The sequence below is a fragment of the Peromyscus californicus genome, unplaced genomic scaffold (assembly GCF_007827085.1).
Source record: "Peromyscus californicus insignis strain IS unplaced genomic scaffold, ASM782708v3 Scaffold_5__1_contigs__length_169319896, whole genome shotgun sequence".
Lineage (NCBI taxonomy): Eukaryota > Metazoa > Chordata > Mammalia > Rodentia > Cricetidae > Peromyscus > Peromyscus californicus.
The window spans coordinates 5083479-5105601 of record NW_026294573.1 but is presented as its reverse complement, the minus strand read 5'-3'; the positions used below and the strand labels follow the sequence as shown (position 1 = coordinate 5105601).

Genomic DNA, 22123 nt, shown 5'->3' with positions numbered 1-22123 from the left:
CTCTCTCTCTCTCTCTCTTTCTGTGTGTGTGTGTGTGTGTGTGTGTGTGTGTGTGTGTGTGTGTGGTGTGTGTGTGTGTGTGTGTGTGTGTGTGTGTGTGTGTGTGTGTGTCTATGTGTCTGTGTCTGTGTGTCTGGGTATGTGCACATGCATGTGGATGCCCACAGAGGCTGGAGTCATCGGATCCCCTGGAGCAGGAGTGACAGGTGGCTATGAGCCCCCTGACATGGGTGCTGGGAAGCAAACTGGGTCCTCTGGAAAACAATACACCCATTCTCAACCCCTGAGCCAGCTCTCCAGCCTCTGGGATGCATTTTATTGAAAAGATACTAATTCTCTTGGACCCAAACCCCATCATCCATGCTTAATGATGTCCTGGGAGACTCATCTTGCCTGACAGGCACGCTAGGGCTAGCAGAGTTCTACAGGGATGGGGAGGAAGAGGGATGTGGTCCAGCATGCTCTCCTCTGGCTCCTTTTTGAGTCTCATTTGTTTTCATTTATTTTTCTAATTTCCTTGGAGGAGGTTTGGGTAACTGTGCGAGATCAATTTCTGCTTTTCTCTTTTGATGTAGTGTAGTCAAGAGAAGTGCTAACTTTCTCATGGCTTTGGTCAATTATATTCTAAAGAATGCATTTACACACTAAGAAAGAGATCTTCCATCTGCCACATAGTTACCATTTCAGATGCTAGGCCTCCCTTTGTGTACGCAGAAACTTTCATGCAGGGACATTTTCTTTCAATTTGAGAAGTTTCTTTTGATGTCTTAAGGGAATGGTTCTCAACCCTTAGGTCATGACCACTTTGGGGGGATCTCATATCAGATACCCTGCATATCAGATGTTTACATTATGATTCATAACAGTAGCAAAATTACAGTTATGAAGTAGCAGCTGTGTTCTCTGATTCATTTTATATTGTGTCTAACCTTCTACCAGGCCTATTGTGATAGCCAGACTCTAGGGTGGACCCGAAAAAACCTAACACCTGGTACCCATCTCCCTATGTCATCCGAACCTGTTAATTTTGGGCATATTGGTGACTTGCTTCTAACCAATTAGGAATACCCAATGTATTATAACAGGATTGATATCTATGATTAGGTATAGAAACTATGACTTCTATCTTACTAGAAAACACCAGTTTCTATCTGCAAGAAGTTCTTATGGTGAGGTAGTGAAGGTGGCCTGTGACTCATGGCCAGCTAAAAGCTGAAGCCCTTGGTCCAACAGCTGGTAAAAACCTGAATTTTCACACAAGGGCACCACCCTCCTCACCCAAGTCTTCAATGAGCCCTCAGCCCCTGGCTGGTACCTTGATCTCAGCTCCATGAACGGCCCGCCAGAGGGCTTCACTAAGGGCTTCCGAGAGTTTCTGACCCTCGGAAACTATGAGATGGTGGGTATGTGTGGCTTGAAGCTGCCGAGTTTGCTAGAATTCGTAATATATCAATAGACAACACATCTGGCAAGGTTTCACTTTGACTATTACGTTTTCTAATCAGTCTTGCTTCCCTGTGTTCATCTTCCCCTGTGAATAATCAAGGATCTGTGAATAACACACACTGAGGACTTTCATGTTGGTTGTCTCAAAGCCCTTGTCTTTAAGTTCCACATCTGTGTTATTGGTTTTCCGTGGACTGATTTCTTTCTTCCAGATCTAGCTCACATTTTGATGATTCTTTCATGTCTAATAACTTTTATTGAGTTCAGGGTATTGTGAATAATGCATTGTTGATGGTGGATTTTGTTATGTGATTTTAAAGGATGCTGGATTTTGCTGCGTCAGGCGTTGCGTGACTTACAACTCACTCAAAGTCTGCTGCTCTGCGTTTTGAGGGTGATCTACTTCACGGAGAGGTTAGCCCTGTTAGTAACATGTGATCATTCTGGGGTCTCTGTCAATCAGCTAGTCTAAGCTTGACCATTTCCCAGGGTCCTGAGAATATTTGGCTTACAGCTCTATATTAGTAACTCTTCTTGTTCCTGTGGCAAACACCTACAAGAGGCAGCTTAAGAAAGGAAGGGTTCACGGGTTCATGGGTTCACGGGTTCACAGTTAGAGGGCGTAGGACATCACTGCATGGGAGGCAGCGGGTCCACAGTTGGAGGGCGTAGGACATCACTGCATGGGAGGCAGCGGGTCCACAGTTGGAGGGCGTAGGACATCACTGCATGGGAGGCAGCGGGTCCACAGTTGGAGGGTGTAGGACATCACTGCATGCGAGGCAGCGGATCAACGGTTGGAGGGCGTAGGACATCACTGCATGGGAGGCAGCAGGTCCACAGTTGGAGGGCATAGGGCATCAAAGCATAGGAGGCAGCAGAGTCATGAGGTCGCTTGCTCACGAGCAGGAAACAGAAAAGGAGCAATACTTAGGACCAGATTACAAACCTCAAGGCCCAGCCTGTAGTGAGCCATGTTCTTGAGCGATGCCCCCACCTCCTAACAGTTCCACAGCCTCCCAGAACAGGGCTGTGAGCTGGAGAGCAGGTGCCCAAACACAGGAGCCTGCGCAGATTTTCCACTCAAACTGTCACAGGTTTGCTTTTGAGCCACCTTGGGACATCCTGCTTCATGCCAGCGCAGGTTGGTGTTTAGCTGCAGGCTCTCGGGGAGCCACCATGGATTCCTGGATGTGTTTTCCCATTTCTTCCTTTCTAGAACTCCCAGAAGTCTTCCCTATAAACTTGAGGAGTCTCTGCCTCCCTGCTCCATTCTCCTCCTCTACTTGACTAGACCACCATGCTCTGCTGGCCCACACACCCATGCTGCTGCCTGGAAATCCCTCCGGCTAGACCACTGAAGCCCTTTATCTCTTCAGATCACACCGCCCTGAGCGGTTGCTGTCCAACACTCAGCACAGCTACTCAGAGATCCCAGCTGGTTTGGGCAACACAGTGAGTTCCTTGTTGTTACGATTAAAGGTCTTTAAGCATGTTGGGAGATGTGCAGGAAAGAAAGGGCTTAGCATTTGACTCCGCTCCTTGGGTTTCCTAGCTCTGTGCTGATTCTCAGCTAGCTCCATTTTTTGGGGTGGGAGAGACCTTGGGAACATGTATCAGAAATACTTTTTAAAAAATCGATGGCTTCTGTCATAGTTAACTTTAGCTGTCAATTTGACACAACATAGAGTTGCCCAAGAAGGGAGTCTCAGTTGAGAGACTCCTCAGATCATACTGGCCTCTGGGCATTGTTTGATTGTTAATTATTGTAGGGGCCTGTCCACTGTGGGCAGCACCGTCACTAGGCTGATGCCCTTGGTCTATAGAAGAAGGCTAGCTAGGCATGAGTCTGACAGACAGCAGGCGAGCAGCATTCTTCCATGGTTTCTGCTTCAACTTCCTGCTTGAGTTCCTGTCCTGACTCCCCTCAGTGATGGACCGTGACAGGGAAGTGCAAGGCAAATAACTCCTTTCATCCCCAAAGTTGCTTTTGTACAGCGTTTTATCATGGCAATAGAAAGGGAACTAGGCAGTGACCCAGCCACAAGATCCTAAATCTTCATTAGTGGCACTCAAACAACTGGACTCTGCCTTCTGAGCAAGGAGTTGGTCAGCACGAGGCGAGCATCTGCCAGAAAGCTCCTGCATCTACAATGGATTGCTAATCCTATAGGTGAGGGCAGATGCGCCCCGTGCACAGCCGTATGCTCCTTGTTTTCAGCTGAGACATTGCTCTGATGGGGGGTCTGGATACTTTCCTCTTGGTGGGGTCCCAGCAGACCCCACGGACCATGAGCCTCTATCTCACTTCCATACAGCCAGCCACTGGCTAAGGGCCCACTTTGTGCCCTGAGGGAGGCACAAGCCTCCGGAGATCTCCACCATACAGAACGCTTCTGAAATCTCTTGGGCCTGAGCCACACCCTGAGCAGTGAGAGGCAAACCTCTGCTCTGTAATTCCCATCCCCAGCCAAAGATTGTTCTAGCTCCTATCTTCTGAAGACAAAGAATTCACGATGTGAAGGCCACAGATACCACAGCAACACTATCCCACACCTGTCCCAGCAAAGACAAAACAGGGCAAGGACGGAGTTCTCCCTGAATAATGACACTTTTAGAGTACCCTTAGAGAACTCCAGGAGCCACCTTCCTTCCCGTCCCTCAACTCCTCCACTCCATAGAAGGGAGACTGACACCCAGAGGACTTCAGTAGCATGCTCAGTGCCTCCTAGCCCAGGCTGGAGTTCCCCACTTAGAGTTTTCAAGGCTGCCTCCCAGACTCCTGCGACAATCTCATTAGTGGCTTCTTGGGACCCTCGAACAGAATCCAAACTCTGACCTGTCACTGGCTCATGTCTCCTCCAGCCATCTTCCCTCTGTCCACTCGACCCCTGGCTCTTGTCCCTTTGCAGCAGCAGGACATCTGAGGTGCCGCTGGCCTTCACAGAGTCCTGCCCTCTGGAAATGATCCACCCTCCAAAGGGCAATTCTTTCTACTCACCAATGGATGCTCCTGCTTTGGGTAGGTCCATAGGGCCCCAGTATACCATCAATAACCAGTGCTGGCATCTGAGCATGGGCCCTGGGTGCCACCCTTTAGCCTGCTTGTCCCAGGGTCCTGTCTTTGTTTCTACCTCTACCACTAAGTCCACTATGTCGGTAGACAGCATGATAGCCGTGGACAGCGTCCCTCCCCCAATGCCCAGCAAAGCAGCAGACACACGGTGGGCTTGGAGTCATGTTTCTTGAATGAATGGATGAAAGAATTCAATAACCAGTTATCCACTGAGCAGTGGTACACAGCTCGGTCTCTATCCTCCCAAGTACTAACTAGGTCGGCCAAGCCTCAGGTCCTAGGCTAGACCTATGTACCCTGTAGGTTCTTCCAGACAGTGCCACTTGCCTTGAGTTACGTCTGGACCACGCTCATGTCCATAGACCAGACAACCCCAGCATGAAGAGTGGTCCAGATTCACTCACAACTGAAATCTCCTCATTGTCTTTGTCTCTCACCCACACACCCCTCACAGCTTGGCAGAGAGGCCTCCAGCAGGCCTGGTCCTCTCCATCTTACTGCATCTGTGTAATCGATGAAGAAGAATTTCAAATTTTCCTGTTTCCCTCCCAAATAACCTGGGATCTGGGCTCCTCCATCCACCAGCAAAGGCTTTAATATTTAAGCTGCAAGCAGCAGCCGAGTGCCGTCAAGGGAAGAAAGCTCAATTTTCCTCTATCATGTTCTTCTCCTGCGCGCCCTTCAAATCTCCAACCAAACCATCAGACAAGCCCTTCCCTTCTCTCTGCGCGGCATCCTAAGTTCCTGATTATGAGGCAGAGCCTGATCCAGGGCTGGGAGGAGAACCCGAGTCAGAATCTAAATAAATCATGGGCTGCTGAAGAGCCAGCTGGGTCTCCAGCCTCCTCGTTAGCCAATCCGACGCATCTCAGTAGAGGATACAAGCTGCGTTTATGACGTTCTGGTGACAACAACCGAGTGAAGAAGACAAGACTCACTGGGGGAGGAAGAGTCATTCTTCTCTAGGAGTAGTCACTGGAAGGTTGCCTGTGCCCCCGCGGGAGGCTCTTCCCCCACGCATGGGCCCCTGAGCTCAGGAAATGGAGATGTGTTGGGAGCTGGAGGGGGAGGGGATGGGCGTGATCAAGGTACATCTTAGGCCTGTATGAAATTTTCTAAGACTAAATAATAATAAGGTTTTATTTAGCCTAAGATGCTGTGAACACGAGTGTGTGTGTGTTTGTACGTGTGTGCGTGTGCAGTGTGTGTGTGTGCAGTGTGTGTGTGTGTGTGTGTGTGTGTGTGTGTGTGTGTGTGTGTGTGTTCACATACTTATGAGGAAGCCAGAAATCAACCCCAGATGTCATTCCCCAGGTGCCATCAACCTTGATTTATTGAGACAGTCTCTCACTTGGCTTGGTACTCACTCGCAAATTGGGCTTGGATGACTGGCCAGCGAGTTCCAGGGTTCCTGCCCATCTCCATTCCCCCAGCATTGGAATTACAAGTACAAGTCATCACACCCAGGCTTTTCTTGTAGCTTCAGGGATCAGACTCAGGTTCTTATGTCCCAGTGACGAGGCCTTCACTCAACTGCCCCAGCCCCAGACCTGGGACACTGGACATGACTTTGTTCATACCAAGAATGGATTCTACAGTTACAGCATGTCACAGGATAGGGTCAGGTCATGGTTCAAATATTCCATAGCCATGTGTGACTTGTGGTTTCTGGCCTGTGGCCATCCATAGGTGATGAGTCAGCAGAATCACCTCGTTGCCTAGCCTCAGTCTGCCAGAGTCTCCAAGGAAAACGTGGCAAGGAGACCCAGGATGCCCTGGCCCTCAGGCTCCCTTCCCCAGCCTGCTGGTGTGACAGCCCAGAGAAAGGTGCCTGGTGCTCCGAACTTCCTTCTGGTGCTGGGATAAATTCACTCGAATTTATTTGGCCTTTTTTTTTTTTTTTTTTTTAATGAATGAAAGGTGAGTACGAGGCCTCTCATTCATCATGAAGAAAGGGCAGCCCTCCGAAGGGGTCTGCCAGACAGACACTCTTTCTGAAATAAATAAAATGGTAACTGCCTGGGACAGAAAAGCTAGATGGAACTGAAGTCTGGAATATCCTTCCCCCTTTTTCATCCATAAGCCAAAATATTGCTAAGGCTTTTTATAAACAAAGATAATGAGTTGTATAATTTATGTAAATTAACTAATGCTGCTGCATTTTCTAGAAGTAACATAAACTGCATTATTTATTTGATGTGCTTTTTGGAGTAAAAAAATATAATTATAATTGGCTATTGTACCTAACAGGTTTCTCCCATTGTTTTCTGATTAGCATTGGTGGTTTGGAATACCAGATGTGGAATCACTGAGCGTGCCACACTCGGAAGGGCTTTCCTTTTGCACATGAGAGTGACACGTGTCTGACCTTGGCTCTTGAACATACCTTCTTTGGCAGAATGAAGCTTCATGCACAGGTTGTTCTGGGCACAGCCCAGCGCCAAGTGCCAATGCTGGCAGGGGGGCTAGTTGATCAGCTACTCTGGGACATGACTAACACCATTTTCCCTCCCTCATGGCATCCCCATCCTCACTATTCAAGGGGGATACCCAGCACCAGCAGCAATGTCAGCCTTGCCCAAAGACTTGCTCTAAATGCAGGATCTGTCTCCTCCACACAGCCAATTCAGAGCACCCAGGGGACTCATCTGCTGGTGCAAGTTTGAGCAACACTCGCTCTACGTTTATGCTCAGTGAAGGCCTTGGTTCTCTGATGCTCCCAGTGGAGGAAGCTGGAGCGGTCACTGGGAAGACACCAGGCTGGGTCCCCCAACTCTCCTGCCCCTGCCTGCTGGCAGCAACCCACATCCTCTCACATCTAACAGACAATGAAATGAACAACGCAGAACCACACACTGCAGTTCTTAGTATCACCATATTAGGGGTATTAAAAATGCAAAGATGGATAATGAAGCAAAAGAAATTAAAGAATGACCCCGAAACCCTCGCAGCCTTGGAAATACTTCTGTCACATAAATGTGAGCTGACATCTGTTAGCCCCTGCCACATGCCTGCTCCTCCTTGCTCACAGGCAAAATGCAAGGTCCTGGAAACTGCCAAATGCAGATAGCCGGTGCATCACTTTGTTTACGCAGCAAAATGCAGAAGATGGGCCTTTATTGAAAAGCGATGGATCTTTGGGAGGCCGTTCTCATCTGGGACCGGAGGTCAGGACCTTTGCTTGCCCACCTCCATCCCAGTTGCAAGGCCCATCTCCTTAATACCAGGGGTGAACAAAACCAAACATCTCAGATGGGAAAGCAGACAGGGGAGGGGGCATAATTTACAGAATTTATTTCATCTCTTTTCCTTTAATCATGTAAAAACAAAACCCCCCAACATTCTACATTCCGGTCTGTGTCCAACACAATGTGCAAACTAATTGAGTGTAAAAACCATTGCTCTGCATTATATCCGTGAAAGTGAGTGTGACAATCGCTCTTCCTCCCCCCGAGCTCTGTTTCATTTCTGGTTTTGTTATAACTCAGTCCGTTCACAATATGTCATTGCAAACGCTATTTGCAAAAGAAAGTATAAAAAACAGATTCTTTACTCCTCAGTGCATTTGTTTGGATCGCTCCTCCTCGGTCTCTCTGCATTTAGACCATGCTTCCATCTGGAGGGCTTAAAAAAGTTATAGGCAGAATTGCCGTACGTAACGAAGCACACACTCATCTGGTATTTAGCCTGAGAATTTTATTGCCAGGTGTTATGAAAGGGGCGGGAGCGAGGGGGGGAATACGGACAAAACACTGTTTCATCTCGTTTCCAAACATTACATTTCGTGTCTGAAAATATTCATTAATGTGGGGAGTAAGCTGCTTCGGTACAGTTACTTAACGTCCTTCCAGGAGAAGGCAAACATCACCAGGGGGGATGAAATCAGGCAAGGTCAGGGACCCAGGACCCTGACTCGGCTCCTGCATAGGTAGAAACCAGAAACCTGGGCCGCCAGCCTCCAAACCTTCATTTAGCCATCCAGGAACTGGAAGCCTACCTCCACCTGGTTTGCCCACCTAAGATTCAACTCCTTTAATCGCAATGATTAAAGAGTTCAAATCAGCAGCAATGGGACTGGGAACATGACTCAGTTGGTTTAAATAATTGCCACATCAGGACCTGGACTCAATCCCCAAGAGTTCATGCTGCATATCATGGCATGTGTCTATAATCCCTCTGCTGGGGACATGGAGGCAGGAGGATCCTTGGGGATTGCTGTCCAGCCAGTCTAGCTGAATCAGGGCACTCCAGGTTCAGAGAGAGAGACTCTGTGTGGTGGTATTGTGTTCCCCAAAATATTGTGCACCCTAATAAACTTATCTGGGGACAGAGACAGAACAGCCACTAGATGCAAAGGCTAGAAAATGGTGGCACTCACACCTTTAATTCCAGCACTCCAGAGGTAGAAATCCCTCTGGATCTCTGTGAGTTCAAGGCCACGTTGGAAACGGCCAGGCATGGTGACACACGCCTTTAATCCCAGAAAGCGAGCCTTTAATACCAGGGAGTGGTATCTACTACCTTATATACCACCTTCTACAGGCAGAATGGTATATAAGGCGTGAAGACCAGGAACTAAGCAATTGGCTGGTTAACTTTTAGCTGGTTAAGCTTTCAGGCTTCTAGCAGCACAGTTCAGCTGAGAGCCATTCAGATATGAGGACACAGAGGCTTCCAGTCTGAGGAAACAAGATCAGCTGAGAAGTTGGCCAGGTGAGGTTAGCTGTGGCTTGTTCTGCTTCTCTGATCTTCCAGTGTTCACCCCAATAACTGGCCTCAGGTTTGATTTTATTAATAAGACTCTTTAAGATTCCTGTTACAACTGTGTCTCAAAAACTTAAGGTGAAAATAGACGGAGGAAGACACCATGTTAACCTCTGGCCTCAAAATGTTTGTACACACAAATGTACCAGAATCTGTGTGCATATGCACGTGCTCACACACACACACTCACTCACAAACACACACATCAGCAGAACAATCCTTTTCTTTCTTTTTTTTTTTTTTTTTAGTGGAAGGATCAACTTCTTTTTTATAAAGACTAATTTATTTTTCTTTTATGTCTATGGGTGTCTTGCCTACGTGTTATATATGCACTATGTGCATGCCTGGTGCCTACAGAGGTCAAAAGAGGGCATTGGATCGCCAGGAAGTAGTGTTACAGAGGGTTGTGAGCCACCATGTGGGTGCTAAGAACTGAACCCGGGTCCTCAGAAAGAGCAGCCATTGCACTTAACCATTGAGCCATCTCTTCAGCACCAGAAAGAACCATTTCTTTGTGGACCAATTAGCTGTGTAGAAAGTAAGGCAAAATTCTGTTTGTGAGAAGTTAGCTGCAGAGTGGTTCAGGTTGTGTTCTTTGGGGAACCCATACCTCACAGGACATTAAATTGACACCTAGGTCTAATTACATACATATAAACACATGCCAGAATCAGGGAGGGTAGAGTTAAGTATAATATCAGCACCTTATGCCATGTGCAAGAATCAGGCTCATTTGAGCAGCAGGCACGTGGGAGCTAAGTCTTGTCCTTCCCACGTAAGCTCCCTGCAGCCACGTAGGGAAGAGGTCACCGTGCCCAGCATCTGCCTGATATTTTGAAAAGAAAAGGGAATCATGGAACATTTTTAACCTCAAGCAACCAGACAAGACAAAATTGGGAATTCCACTGAATGTGGCTTTGTGACCCACTGCTGAACATCACATCATCTGGGACACTGTCTGTTGCAAGGTGGTGGGCTGGACACCACAGCCACACTGTGTCGTCTTCAGCAGTTGAACCTTACTTCTGCCGGGCTCACTATGATCTGAGAATGGGCACTAGCCCTTACAGTATTTGAATGACAAGACCCTCCATCGGCTCAGGTGTCTGAATTCTTGGTCTGCAGTTGGTGGTGCTGTCTGGGGAGGTTGTGGAACCTTTAGGAGGTGTGGCCTTCCTGAGAGCAGTGTATCACTGATGCCGGGCTTTGAGAGCTCATAGCCTTTCCATATTTCCAGTTTACTCTCGCTGCCTCTGAGAGAGCAAGACAAACTCCATTTCAAACAGCATTTGGCCAGAAGCTGAACTTAGTTCCAGTAAAAACCTCAAACAGTTCCAAGAAAAGTCACAAATAGCCAGGGCCCCAGTCAAGGCGACCCCACCAGGCTGGCCAACGAGGAATTTTGGTCAAGAACAGCCACAGGCTCCAAATGTCCTTGTGGCTTTCTAATAACCATTTCTGAAAAATTCCTCTGGACCCCAACCAGTGAATTCAGAGCTTACATACACATCCTCACCCAATCCTCAGACACCAAGGCTTGTACCACCCTGATTGCGGTTTTTCCCTTTAAAAACCTCTTACTCTGAGAGTTCGAGGCCGTTCTCCTCCACCCACTGTGTCGGAGTGCTGGATTATGGATCAAGTTTGAGCTTGTAATCAGTAAACCCCTGTGTGTTTGATGAGATATCGGCTCTGTGGTGGTCTCGTTTGGGGGTCTCATGATGCGGGCGTAACACTTTCTACTTGCTATTGAAGGTGAAATCTCTCAGCTTCCTGCTCCAGCTGCCTGCCGCCATGCCTCTCCCATCATTGTGGATTCTGGAACCATCAGTCAAAATAAACTCTTTCTGCCATAAGTTGATTTTGGTCATGGTGTTTTTATCACAGCAACAGAAAGTAATTAATGCAGCCCTCAAGACAAGTGGACAGAGCACCCTTCACTGCCCTTAGACCTGGACTTTGTGTATGAGCTCGGCCGCCGTGCTGGCTTCTGGGGAAACACTCTGCAGCCTCATTTCTATTGGAGTTCCAGGATCTAAGAGTGCTCCTAGGGTCCTCCAAGAAGTTAACGAATGTTCATGACATTGCAAGCAAAGGGCACACAAGCTCGCACACTAACCTGACCCCACCTGCACCTCCAGAGATGACAGCCAACTTGGACAGAGCGTCTTCACAGTGGGAGTTAACAAGGGTGTCTGGAGAGGTGGCTCAGTTGGAAAGTGACCTCTGTGCAATCTTGAAAATTTGAATTTAAAATCCCTAGAACCCCCCTAAAACCCAGACATGGTGGAACATGTCTACAGTCCCAGCACTCCCGAGGCAAGATCAGAAGTGGAGACAGGAGAATCACTGGAAGTTTGAGGTCCAGTTAGGTTGGTGTATGCAGAAGAAACTGATAAGAAAGACCCTGCCTCAGACAAGGTTGAAGACTAAGACTGACAGTTACAGTTGAGCTACAGTTGTCCCCTGACTACGGTGTGATGCACCGTGGCACGAGCGTATCCACACTCACACACACAGAATGTAAACGCATGGAGATCAAGTCTCTGTGAGCTCAATCCACCAACAAAGGGATGAAGGATTGTCACCTCAGAGTGAAGGACATGAGGGACTAAAGGGAGGGAAACCCCACAGCCACTTGCTGTGGAATTTATGTTTCCATAAGTGAAGCATTAGGAGCCTTTCGTAGAGAAGAAATTATTGATACGTGTGTTCCCTTAAGGAAGCTTCTCGAGAGGCCCATTCCAGATCTAATAATAATCTGTATTCTTCTGAAATGGCAGGTCCAATCTTTGATTTCCCTGTCACTAGCAAAGGTTCATGAATCATTAAGCTGCACACTCTCAGAGGTTTGGTTTATTGTGCACCACCTAGAATATTTAATAAAATAAATTCTAAATAATCAATTCGCGAGGAGTCGACGTTTCTTATGCTTTTGTAATAAATGTCTACCTCCCGCATCCATCAAAAACCGCACGTAAATCGCGGCAGCAAAGAAGAAAAGTACCTCTGTCACTTCCCCGTGTTGTCACGTAAGCACTTAAGCAGGGGACAGATTATATCTGCACCTCTCCGTGGTCACTATTCCAGGGAGGACTGTGCAACATCCCACATGGCACTTGAGGTCCCAGGATTCATCTCTCCATCTCTGGGACACCTGGTCCTTTAACCCACCCAGTGCTTCAGGACCACATCCTGGTATCTGTTGTCCCGGTGCACGGGGAGCACACATCACCCCACTGAGACTTGCCTGGGGCTCCTGTGATGCCCCGAGGTAGTGCCTGAGCTCAAGGAAGAAACGGGGCATTTTTAGAGTCCTACTTTCAAGGTGTTTTTTTTCAAGAGCCCTTTTCCTGACTTCCTCAGGTTGGAGACAGCTTAATATGAGATAAAGAAAGTATCCGGCATGCTCGGCCACTAGAAAGATAGAAAATGAAGATCCTCCAACCTCCCTGTCTATATCATTGGTCAAAGTATTAACTAGGGGCTGAGGAGATGCCTCAGTGGGTGAAGCAGTAATCATGGAAGCATAGAGACTTGGGTTCAAATGTCCAGAACCCCCAACAAAAGCCAAACACAGCAGCACATACCTACAATCCAATTGTAAATGTAGTGAGACTGGGTAGAGACAGGAGAATCCCTGCAGATTCTCCGGCCAGCTACCCTGGCATGCACATTAGAGATGGAAGGGCATTCTTGACCCAGTGAGCAATCAACTACCCTACCTCAAATAAGGTTGAAGGTGGGAACCTCTACACATGCTCTATGCATGCCCGCAATCACATACCCCCACCCCCCACCCCCGCAAAAGCATACATACACATCACAGACAAGTGTCAGGCCATAAACGTGGGTACAAGGACACAGCAGAGCTTGCACTTAAGTTGTTGAAGGGTTCCTGGCAAGTCTTTGACAATCCACCACAAACTCTGTCTGGCTCTCACAGTACCTTACCCCTTCTAGAAACTACTATCACAACCCAAAAGAGGTGTAGATGACACTCATGCTCCAAATCCACCCCACAGTGCATCTTTGTAAATAAAGTTGTGTTAAAACAGTCCTGTCCATTCATGGGGCATCAGTAAAGGAAGAGTTGAATTGTTCGATTAAACTAACCAATCACAGAATCAAAAATATTCTCTGTCTAGGGCTGGGAAGATGCCTCAGTTTGTATAATGTTTCCATGCGAGTGTTCATGTATAAAACTGAGTGGTATATGCTTGTAATCCCAACACCCAGGAGAAGGCAGAGAGCAGAGACAGGAGACTTTGGAGCTCACTGGCCAGCTAGCTCAGTCTCAAAGATTAAGGTGGCTAGGGACTAAGGCAGACACCTGATACTGACCTCTGCTCTCCATACACACAGACAGATGCATGTGCACACACACGCACACATGAACATGAACACACGCATACACTACACATCAAATTTTAAAAAATATTTTCTATTTGGACCTTTATGAGAAAACTTCTATCAACTCAAGATTTGTTCAAACAATATTTAGTTGAGCACCAAATATATATAAAATGTCATGCCAAGAGCTGGGCTAGTGTGTAGAAGAGACAGGGTTCTTAGTCAGGAGTGGAGGACACAGGGCAGGGCTGTGTCCCCAGAAGCCTGTGGGTCAGTGCCAGCTGGCGTCTTTTGCTTCAGAAAATTGGTATTCTTGTCCTGCATTGCCAAGGGCAACTGAGGAATGGCAGGATCAACCACACCATCAGAGAATTTAGTTAGAGATTTTCAAGAGGTGCCAGCAGTCAAGTAACAAATTGTCACACTGACTCGTGAAATTTTCCTTTTGACTTTTTCCCTTAAGACAGAACAAAACTCATTCAAAACAATTTTTTCAGACTGACTTACTTTTTATTTTATGGGCATGAGTGTTTTGCCTTCTTGTATACGTGTGCATCCTGGTACCAGCAGAGGTCACAAGAGGCACTAGCTGCCCTGGAGCTGCAGTGACTGATGGCTGGGAACCCCCCTGTGGATGCTGAGAACCAAGCCTGAGTGAGTCCTTTGCAAGAGCAGCCAGTGTTCTTAACTGCCAAGGCATCACCAGTGCTTGGCATGAGACGCCCAAATAGGACCCTGCCAGCCGCAAGATGAAGCTCCAAGGGGTAATTTGCGTATCAAAGGGGTAAGGGAGTCACATGGGGGATCCATGAACCAAGGCCACTCGTGGCAGGGCAGCAGGGCAGACAGGCTGTGAGTCTTCTAGGGTGATGTGGACCTCGTGGTCTACAGGTCACCTGTGAGCAGACCGGCAACACACGAAGTGAACTAACTCTGTGACTCGCGCACTGGCCCCAGTTTGAGTCAGAGTAGGATATGAGCCCTTGGGTGCACCTGGAAGACACCTACCCTTCCCCAGGATCGCAACAGAGTCATAGAAACGGAAATGCAAGGCTACCTAACAGTTAGGGAAAACCTCAAGGCACACAAAAGCTCTCCTACGTAGTCATCAACTTCCTGCCTCCCATTCTGGCTTGGTTTCCAGGGAGACAGATAAGGTGAGATCAACAGTTAAAACCACACAACCCACCCAGAACATGGCGACCAGCTGGTGCTGCCCAAGAACCTCAACCTTGGCAGCGAGAGGAACGGCCACCCCTCCTTGTCTGTTTACCCCCTCCAGCCAACCCTCTGTTTCCCCGTAACTGTGGCTGGATACTGTGCAGAGCTTACCTCTTCTGTCTTCCCTCTGCTGACTCAAGAGCAGCAGTGGCGACTCTCCTGCAGCAGATTAGACTCAAGCCCACAGGGCACGGGGCTCCCCCCAGGGACGTATCCCAAAGGTGGGCATAACTTCACCTGGCAGTGCTAGAACAGGGAGACACCAGGCTATTTGCCATTCAGTCAAGGGAAGGCCAGAGGTATTCCCCACCCAACAAGCAACTGCATCCCTGACTGTCCACCAAGAGACAAATACATACCACTGTCTCAAACGCATGCCCAGCTCTGTGTGAGGTCATGATGGGTGGTCCCAAGCATGTGAGTAGCCCTCATCTTGAGTTCTATGTAGCGGTTCAGGTGGAAAAGAGCCCTTGGTGAATCGGATAGTGGTAGTCAAGGGTTTATGTGGTTGTCATTGAATCTGCTAAACTTCCCACTCACGGCCTCATGGACTAACTTGAAAGGACCTTTAGGAACCATTAAGATAAAAATTAAACATAAGTTCAGCCACTCCAGTTGATGGTCTGCTGAGCTGCCTCCACAAGGAAGTGTCCAGCGCATGAAGGCTCAAATCAGATTTACAGGACATTTTATTTCACCATTTAGCAGAAACAAGAATCACATTTCCTTTAAGGTTCTTTGTGGCACATCTCTATCCACAAGCTGTTGTCCCAGCACCACTGAGAAAGCCCTGGGTTCCATGGTGGATGCTGGGCCCTCACCCCAGAAGCCTATCATTGGGAAAGTGTGTGGCTCATCAGAGAGGGTGGAGGATGCTGGCCCTCATGTCCTCCGTGACACCTGAACCCAAAGCTGACTAGCTCCTTTCTGCAAAGACACAAAGGAAACTGTGGTCGTGGCAGAAGAGTGACCAGTTAAATAACAGGAGCCAATGCAATGTGAGTTCAAAGACATGGCAGGTACCATTTACCATAAACATGCCCCATGAAATATCTGAGATGTACTTGGACTGAAATAGTATTTACTGTTTCTCCTAATCAGCACCAGTCTTGTGTATGTGGTAGTGATGTGGTAGCCCACGTAGAGGCATGCGAAGGTCAGAGGTCGACATCAGGTGGCTTTTTCTATTCCTCTCCATCTTACTTTATGAAACAGGGTCTCTCTCCTTGAGCCTGGAGCTCGATGTTTCAGCCAGGCTGGCTGGCCAGTGAGCTTCAGGAACCTGGTTCTCTGCCCACCCACCTCCCAGCACTGGGCTATAGATGCATGCTGCTTCTTTTAGCTTTTGCATGGGAACCGAGGATCCAAATTCATGTCCTCGCACATGCACAGTAAGCATTTACCCACTGAGCCATCTCATCTGTCCAGGCCCCTTAACTGTGTATCTTGTAGTCTATCCTTTCCCCCTCTCCTCTCCCCTCCTCTCCTCTCCCTTTCTATCATCTCCCCACTCCTCCCATGACCCAGTTCCAAGTCTCAGCTATACAAGCAATGGAGAGTAAATATCTACCACATAGGATACCAGGATAACTGAAGCCCAGGCAACATGGTGACCACAAAGTTCTCAGACACACAGCAGCTCTCACTCCCAGACCCCAGGAAGGGGGAAAGTAAGGTCAGCAGACACTCTAAACCTGGATGATAAGCTACCAGAGAGAGGATCCTTCAGTGACAAGTACTTGCTGCTCTTGCAGAAGACCAGAGTTTGGTTCCCAACACCCACATCTAGCAGCTCACAACTGCCTACAACTTTAGCTCTAGGGAATCTATGGGCTGTGGTCTTCAAGGGCACTACACTCATGTGCACAAACCCACACACAGATTCTCATGCATGCACATAATTGAAAATAATAAAAATGATCTTGTAAATAAAATAAGTCATTCAATGCTTGCTTTGCAAGCACAAAAACCCAAGTTCAGATCTCCAGCACCCACATAAAACACCAGGCATGGCCACACACATCTGTAGCCCCAGGGCGGAGACAGAGAACAGAAGGATTGTGCGGCTCACTGGCCATATCATATGGAAACAACTGGCTTTGTTTCTGCACATTGTCGAACATGGCATCCTTCCTCCACACCCAACACCCTGAAGTCCCCAGTGTCCAGACACCAGACAGAGCCTTATAGCACAGAAGACATAAAGTGTCCAACCATCTATGTGCTGGATACACAGATACATCGAAGAGTACATGCCTCCCCTAAGAAGGGCACAGGTGAAGTCTGAGGGCAGCAGGAGGAAGGAGTACTTCTCTCTGGCTGATGATCAGGGCCTGATCCTGGAAGATTCAAAAGTCATGTGGCCACGACACAGGAAGAAACAAGATCTGCATGAGGGACACTGTCAGTGCATGGTGAGTCTACAGGAAGTAACAGGGACCAAACACAACCCTTATCTGTCCAATATACACAGTGGCGCAGGCGGGCTGCTGGCCCCCCGGAGCCTCGCCTCGTGGCTCCCTTGTTTCATTAGCCAGGTTCTCTCCTTATCTGTTCATTGCTGTTTCCCAAACTTGATTTGGGCACCAGACCTGTTTAGGCTGGCTACTGTGAGCATTCCCCATCATCTGCAAGCAAGATACCTATTTATCTTATGGCTGGGAACAGAGCTGAAGGGATCTGGCTCTGCTGCGAGGCGGTTATTTCATGCCCTGTTAATTCCTAATGCAGTAACTACAATATCGTTTCTACTCTTGAAAGAGGTCCTTTTTTTCTTCTTTTTTAATATGTGGCCTAAGTGCTCAAATAAAGAACATCATTCTAATGAGGACGAGTCCCCAAACCTAACCTCATTACGGCCACTGCTGTGCCAACGCCGCCTTCTAGCTTGAAGGTGCTTAATGGAGAAATGAGAGACACTGGGTTCTTTCCAGGCAGCACAACACATCAGCAAAATGTTCACATCCGAAAATGACAGTCAGAGGAAATGGACTGGTGTTTCCAGCCAGGGCTGGTGCAGGTCGGGGACCTCCTTTCATCACAGAATGACGGGTTCTGTAGGAAGCAGAGCTGGGTCGGGTCTCCCACCGTACCGGCAGGCAGCCTCAATACCAGACCCATTCACTGGCCCCAAAGGCAGACTGTCTTCACCAAGGGACACCTTAAGATCGGAGCAGAGGGGCCTGTAGTAGAACTCTGTCCTCTAAGCACAGCATCCATTGTTGTCTTCACCAGGGAAGCTGAGACTATTTGAATGTCACCCTTAAGATCAGGCCTGCTGAGGTTAGAAGGAGAGATGCGGGGGGGGGGGGGGGGGGGGGGGGGGGGTGTCACCCTCACCTTAGAGCTAGCAGTGCCCCTGCACCTCTGCCCCAGCTGTAGGCAATTCTTCCCTAAGGGCCTGTGGCCTTGTGGGAGGCTAACTGGGGAGGGGCTGCAGCTGTGCTGCTGGGGAAACGTCACCATCCATGACTTTCTGGTGGCGTGGCCACTTTGGGGTGACCTGAACTCATCTAAGCACCCCTCGCCCCTGCCCTGTCAGTAAGCATCACAAACTCTTTAGTTTCCCCCATGTCGGGAATTGGTAGAATTGCACTTCCGTCTATCCCTGACTCTCCATCTGGGCAGCAGGGGGATGGAGTTGGGGGCTGTTTACACCTGCCCATGAAAAGGCTCATGGAATAGTCCAGGCACCAGGAAGCAGATATCCAGTTTGGCCAGGGCTGGGAAAAATACCCACATGCCACCAATCCAGTCATTTGTTGGGGACAGTTCTATGGACTGTTTCTCAACAGACTGTCATTGCCCATGTATTTCCTAACTTTTATCTGTCACCTGAATAGCTTTACCTCCATCTGTGCTGTGCCCTAAAACCAGGTCTGCCTTCAATGTCACCTACATTTTCCCCACAGGACCCTGGAATTCTTCCAGCACACATTAAAACCCTAAGATTTTGTCTCCTCCTGAGACTAGGGACCACACACCCTTCTTTGCACCCCTGCACCCCTCAGTACCTATCACAATGCTAGTGGGTGATAAGCACCCAGTAAGTGGCTGAAGGGTGGACCACACACGCTGACCAGCATGAGCTGAGCTGACAGGAAACCCTAAGGTCACCCTGAGTGCCAGGGACAACAGTGGAGAACGCTCAGGCTCCAGTCCCTTTCTCTGAAGACCTGACCTCTCCATCTACAGCACAGGTATGACACTCTGTGTTCTGCACAGATGTCTTTAGGAGAACCAGACAAAGCCAGTACGCCTTGTTCACGGGAGATTTGTAAACTCGTGATTGTCTACACACTGAGGGTACAGCTCCCGCCGTCTCCCTGGAGACGCGGCAGTGAAGGAATGGAGAAACGGAGAGCTGAGGGCTGGACTGGCCATGGAACGCGCCAGGAGTCTGAGAAGTGTGATTAGACATAAAATGGCCTGTCAGCATCGGGGGCCAGAGAAAAAGGGACATAGACTTGGGAAGGAATCTTCCAGAAAGGCTCTCTGGCTGATTGCTACTGTCACCTGACAATTGCGAACGTGGCTGTGGGAATTCTTAAGGCGCAGTGATCTTTAGAGCAGTCCCTTCCCCGAGGCAACACCAGATCAGCAGACAGGAGTCAGCTCGGGGGCAGGACCCACTTCAGATGTGCTGAGGCCACATTTGTGAGAGGCTGACATCTCAGTCCCCTTCCCTCTCCTCCCACCAGTTCTGTCATCCCTGGAAACTTACTGAGCAGGCTTCTCCTTGGCTCCCAGACTCAAAGGCTGATTTCGAACTAACAGCTAGTCAGCTTCAAAAGCTGCTGTCCACACTCTGTGCCCCGCCCACACTCTGTGCCCCGCCCACACCCTGTGCCCCGCCCACACCCTGTGCCCAGCTCAGGAAATCAATGTGTGTGACAGCCCCAGCCCCCAAGAACAAAAGGAGCCAGAACTGAGCTTTCCTTCTGCCTGCTGGAAGTTTTCCTGGCCTCGGGGAAGGCTTATAGCAACTGATACGTTAAATGATAGACCCAGATGTCTTTATCGTGCCCTTGAATGGAGGAAACCCATGAGGATACTAAAGAATTCACAACTCTTAAACCCTGGCTGTCCATCCAGCAGGAGCGTAGCTGGAGGGGACCAGCGTTTGGGTGACACAGGTGCTAGACACAGGACCTGCCTGATGAATCCACAGGGAGGAAGTGGATTTCTGACCTTGAAGCCTAGTATATGGCACCACTGCTGCTGGTGAAGACTACCCATTGGGCTTCCCAGCCCCACTGCAGATCACAGCTAACATAGGAGCACCACTAATGGTTGATATTGCCAAAAAGCCCTTCCTCTGGGCTATTTAAAATTCTGTAACCGTGGAAAGGCAATTACTTCAATGAGAAGGAGCCCATTCCCATGAATAAGAGGGGGAAAACTTAAATTCAAATTGCATATACTACCATCTTCTGAGGACCAGCATGCCAGAGGGTGTAGGGGAAGTAGTCATTTCCAGTGCTGGTGGGCATGTAATTAGAACAGTCACTCAAGAGCAATTTGGCATTGTCTAGCAAAACTAAAACTCTCACACCCAGCAATTCCTGGTCCAGACTGCTTAGTGCCCAAGAAGACCTGTGTAAGGATGCTTACTCAGGCAGTAATGGTAAAGCTAAAAGTCTGGAAGGTCTCACAGTCAAGGGGACCAGCTTAGTATGTATCCAGAGGAATATGATAGAACCATCCAAAAATGATCCGAAAACAACATAGATCCAGCTTATCTGGAGATATTAAGACAAACTGAAACAACATGTCAATTATTCACACACACACACACACACACACACACACACACACACACACACACACACACAACTGTCCCCAACTTCCAAGAATTCATTTCACACACTCCCTAGCCCAAGAAGCATCTCTGGCCATGACAGCCCATTCTGGACTCCTGGGGACACTTACCCTAAATACTCAGCCTGTCACACCTCTCTGCACTGTTAATGAGCAGTGTGTGCAAACATGGCTGCCTTCTTGTGCTACCTGAGTCTGTGGGCGGTGACCACACCTCCCTCTTTCTCTGTAGGGAGCACACAAAAGCTGGGACACAGCCCGTACTTGTTGCCTGGTTCAGTGGGATAACACTCCAAGTGCCACGGGAAAGACCAGCCACCAAGAAACACAGCTGCAGGTGGCCTCCCTCTCTCCAAAACCAGAAACAAAGGCAATCATTGACCAAGGCATTGCCATGGAGGCCTCCTGGTCCCACCGCTCACACAGCTGCTCATAGGGAGACCCAGAGAGAAAATCTCCAGCTACAGCTCATGGCCAGCAGGTCATTGATGGCCCTCTCTGATCTGCATGTGTCCCCCTCCTCCACATCCGAGGAACCTAGTCTGTAGGCTGCAAGGCTGAGCACCACAAATAACTCCCAACATAAATATGGCCTAAAAATAGCCATAAATCATTCTCATTCCATCCGGTGACAATTCTAATTTATAACAAGAGGGAAGAAAATGAACACAGTGGCTTTTTTTTTCCCTGGGCTTCCAAGCTACTGCTGAGGACGAATTCCACCCCGCTGTTACTTACAACCAGGAGTTCCTGATTTACGTATTACTAAAGATGAAATATACCATGGGCCTCCAGGCACGGGGGCTGCTTGCTGAGGTTTAGTGTGAATTCCTGCAGGCTCTCTATGTCCTGCATAAGCAGCTTCCTTTCTCTTGGTCCCCACCCAAGCTTTCTCTCGTCTTTCTCTCACTACCTATTCTTCCATTGTGGGGTGATAAGAGCCCTCCCCCCACCCCAGAGGGCAAGCCCCAACTCTCTGGGCTCCCTGCAAGAAGGGCTAATGTCTATGTATTAGCAGGACCTGGTCACAATGCTGGAGATGGTTCTTTCCAGTGGCACGTTCGGGTAATCTGCACATTAATGTTCCATGCAGTCAATTAAACTGCACACGAGGCAGAGGAGAGGGAACTGGAATTTCTCATACCGCGGCTTTTCTTATTCATCACCATAAAACAATTCTTATTGGTATATTAAAAAAAAAAGCACATACACATAAAACGAAAGTTATCTCTCTCCATGGGGTAATATAATAAAAGCCATTTGATGCTATTTTTGGCAGCCATAAAAGCACATAATTAATACAGGGAAAAAAATCATCGTGACAAAGTGTGTCACAAAACCCGTCAGTGCCCAAGGGCAATCCTCAGAACTCAAGTGTGCTCACAGTCCCCACTGCCCACTGAGACGTGCCAGACACTCAACATGACAGTAGCTAGGACGCTA

The 22123-nt window shown here is 48.5% G+C and overlaps 1 protein-coding gene across 13 annotated transcripts in view; it reads right to left on the bottom strand.

The window, feature by feature from the left end:
* Window positions 1-22123, bottom strand: part of Camta1 (calmodulin binding transcription activator 1) — an 857753-nt gene that overhangs the window by 391760 nt on the left and 443870 nt on the right. The gene's annotated exons all lie outside the window — the stretch shown is intronic.